Consider the following 4,339-nt stretch of genomic DNA (forward strand, 5'->3'; position numbering starts at 1 on the left):
TGGGACGAAGTTGGAGACCGCCAGTTGTTTGGACCAGATTTGATTAAGGAGTCTGAACAGAAGGTGAAGTTGATTCGCGATAGGCTCAAGGCAGCCCAGTCCAGGCAGAAGAGCTACGCAGATTCTAAACGCAAGGAGACAGTTTACGAAGTCGGAGATAGAGCTTATCTTCGAGTATGCCCACTTCGAGGGATTAAGCGCTTTGGAGTTAAGAGGAAGTTAGCGCCACGATTTGTAGGACCATATCGAGTTTTGGAGCGTATGGGAGAAGTGGCTTACAAGTTGGAATTGCCAGAAGGATTAACAGGAGTTCATGATGTGTTCCATGTTTCTCAGTTGAAAAAGTGTCACGCGGAGATGGCTGATATACCTTTGAGAGACACAGTGCCATTGGAAGCAATTCAGTTGGATAACAATTTGACCTATGAGGAAAAACCAGTCAAGATTCTTGAGTTTGCCAGCCGAGTTACTCGTAGCAAGGTTATCAAGTTTTGAAAAGTTCAGTGGAGCCACCACACGGAGGATGAAGCCACCTGGGAGCGAGAGGAAGATTTGCTCCAAGACCACCCTCACCTATTTTCTAGCCAACCCGAATCTCGAGGGCGAGATTCATCTTAAGGGGGGTAGGTTTGTAACATCCCAAATTTTCAATTTGGAATGTTATACATTAGGTCATCATGCATATCATATTTTATTTTGCTTTTGGTTTTGATCCTAGAAAATCCTAAGCAACTCAAGGACCCACGGAGAGAGCTGGGGATTTCGTTATTTACATATTTGAGTTTTCTCAAATTATGTAAACAGGATCATTTGATTTTATTTATTTTATCATCAATTATTTCTATTACAAAAATATGAGAGCGGGAATAAAATGACTTTCCCAAAATATAGAAATATTGAGGATTTAATAAAAAAATCAAATAAGTTTTATTTCGGAGTTTTTCGGTATTTTTATTTGAATTTAGGAAAAATGCGCGTTTTTCAAAGTTGTAGTTTGGGCCCAGATAAATGTTCACTTTATCGGGCTTGATTTTAGTAACCAGGGAAAATTTATTTCGTGATTTTTGGAGTCCGTTTAGTATTTCTTTTTATTTTTCTTCCGAGCGAAATTATTTAAAAAAACGCGGAACCGACTATGGGCCATACTCGGCCAGGACACCGCCGGCCGAGGCCTATATAAGGCGCGCCCGAGGCCCGAGCCGACCCAGCCGCCCCAGCCAAAACCCTAACCCTAGCCCAGCCCCGCCGCCGCCGCCGCCGCCTCGCCGCCGACTCGCCGGAGCAGCGCGCCACCCGAGGTTCGCCGCCACCTTGTTTTCCGTGCCGTTTAAAAAAAATCTGTTCGTCGTTTTTCTTTTTCATCGGATTTTTCACGGTTATTTTCTGATCTCGATTTCTGATCCGATTTTCGTTTTAGTATAACTTTTCGCTCGTTTATCGAAATCAGGCGATTCAAGCGCCTGGAGTTTCGTCTCGAAACCCTCTTTCCGAATAATCAACTTAAACATGTCTGTGCTACTGTAAAATTTGCCCTAGATCCAGATTACTAGAACGAAGTTGTTTTCTTTCGCCGTTTGATTTCTTTTGCCTCGTTCGATTTGATTCTTTTGCAAACCAGGGTTCTTAAGTTGAACTTTCTGGTTAGATCTTCTATTTGAGTATTACCTGTGCATTAGATGAGTACTTATTGTATGCTTGTTGTTTGTCTGTGATAGAATACCCGGAGTGCGCCGCCTGTTACTTCGAATCTCTAGGTTTCGTGGATCATCAGCAAGGCAAGTAACACTTTGATCATACCTTTTTCTACAACCCAGTTTTATTGCATTAGATCAATTTTCACACATTGCATGATTAGGATCTAATTAAATTGTGGGATGGGAAGTAGATGAGGTAGTACCTATTACCTGTTTATTATCAAACCTTTGGGAGTTACTTCTACGTTTGCTTATTATGCCATGCTATGCTAGTAGACGTGGATTGGGTGAGTGAAATCCATGACAGATGTGAGATTGATAATTAATGGTTTATCTAGGGTGGCAACTTAAACACACATCTGGGTGGATTGAGGCACCTGGGGTTTCCAGGACTTGCCTGTTTTTCTTTTGGACCGCCACCCAGGCTCAAAGGGATCATGAGATTATTCATACTAGAAACTTCCGTGTGCAGCCACAAGCCATTATGGGCTCTGTCATAGTTGACTAAGTTGTGCGAACTCTTACAGTGGTAGACTAGCAGATGTAGGGGATGTAGGTGGTACGGTCTACCCGATCGTAAGGTGCTAGCGCTTCTGAAAGACTATGTCTCGGTCATCCGTCTTCTCAAACACCCTGTAGTGCGAGAAACCAAACGGAGGCGATCGAGTCTTGTGGGGAAAAGTGCGCAAACCTCTGCAGAGTGTAATAAACTAATCATGATTAGCCGTGTCCCCGGTTATGGACATCTTGAGTATCTAGTACTTGGATTTTCATGTGAATCTCAACATGTTACTCTAAAGTTAATTTTGTTGGGTTTAATGATGTTACTTTAATTGGGATTGAGAATGCTATCAACCATTTTCAATGTTTAACAATCACCATGATAGTAATTAAATTTATTCCTTTGAAGTAGGGAAAAATTGGCTTTACGCAAAAACTGTAACCATAGAGCTTTCCACTAGCCAAATATGCATATAGTATAGCTGTTCCATTCCATTACTCTTTATGTGTTACCTTGCCAGCATATTCCATGTGCTGACCCGTTTTCGGGCTGCAATGTTAATGTTGCAGACTTTTCAGACGACGATTAAGGAGTTTTTAGGTCGTGGTTCTATACTCAGTGATGCCGTTGGAGTTGATGGACTCACTTATCTTCCAAGCCTTCCGCTGTTATCGTTATTAGATGGCCTTAAGCCATATTTATTGTAATAAGCTCTCTTTTGAGACACTTGATGTAATAAGTGTGTGATTGCCACTCTGCTATAAATCCTCCGAGTACTGTGTGGTGTCAGCATTACTGATCCAGGGATGACACCGGAGCACATAGATCAGACTGTTTGAGTCTGGTCGCTACAGAGATGGTATCAGAGCACACGCTGACTGTAGGACACGACCACTAAGCTAAAGACCTAGATCACTACTCACTCTCTTCTCTTCTGACTTCTCATCTTTTCTACTCTTTAGGATGGCGGATGCAAGGAACAAGTTCACACAACCAGATAAAGATACACCCTTTGGACGCCACTTGAAGGAAGTCATTAGATACCTGAACATAGGAGTACCAAGCTTCACAGGAATCTACAACGCCACTTTACCTGAAGAAGAGCGCTGGATGATTCAAGTTCAAGTTCCAGGAAGGACGTTCTTGCCAGTCACTGAGCCCATAGAGTTTTCTTTTGATGCACCAACTTGGAGTCTAGGAAAGAGCATGGCAGCTCACATCGCCATGGGACGCATTGGAGAAGTCTACCGCAAGGATCTTAAGGATACTATCTACCAGATTTGTGGGCGCCGAGATGAACACTGGGAGATGATTAGCACGAGGAAGGATAGATCAACCGCAGCTTTTATCCAGGAGTTAAACCAGCACATTCGACGACAGGAGAATCAGATGTGCGCCGACATGATAGATCTGAAGAAGGCTAAGACTAGAATCAAGGAACTGGAGGAAGAACTCAAGGCTACACGTGAAGATTATGAAGAAGAAATTGAAGTATTGGTGGATAAGAATGCCGACCTAACTATGAAGATAGCGGTATTTATGGGAGGCCCTATGCCCATAGATGAAGACGAAGAACCCAAGGAGATTAGCCCGAAAGACTACATCATCATTGACGGCACCGACTCGGAACAAGATAGTAGTAATAATGACTATGTTGATGAAGCAGGAGCAGATATCATGGAGTCTACAACCGTAGAATATTTCTAGTAGACCACCTCATCAATAGTAGTAGTCCACCATGTAAATATAGTAGTCCGAGCACTTTGCGATAGTTAGATCGATTGTATGCCTTTGTTTGATTGATTGAAGTGAATTGTGTGCTTTTGCCTCATGTGCATATGGGTAGTGTTTTCTCTTTAGACCCCCTCTATTCTTATATCTCGTCTTTTCTAAAACCCTCAAATGCCTCCGAGACGTGACCCCGGATTTGCCTTTCCGCCGGAGCTCACCCAGTTGATCCAGCAACAGAACACCTTGATGCAGTTGCTAGTTCAGAATCAGAAGCAGGGGAACAATAACAACAACCCACCACCACCACCACCTGTTGACCACTTAGCCCGTTTTCTTAGGCTAAATCCGCTGGTGTTTTCCAGTAGCACCGAGCCGATAGTAGCAGATGATTGGCTCCGCAAGATAGCTAGGA

The sequence above is a fragment of the Triticum dicoccoides genome, chromosome 7A, assembly GCF_002162155.2.
Source record: "Triticum dicoccoides isolate Atlit2015 ecotype Zavitan chromosome 7A, WEW_v2.0, whole genome shotgun sequence".
In the NCBI taxonomy this organism is placed as follows: Eukaryota; Viridiplantae; Streptophyta; class Magnoliopsida; order Poales; family Poaceae; genus Triticum; species Triticum dicoccoides.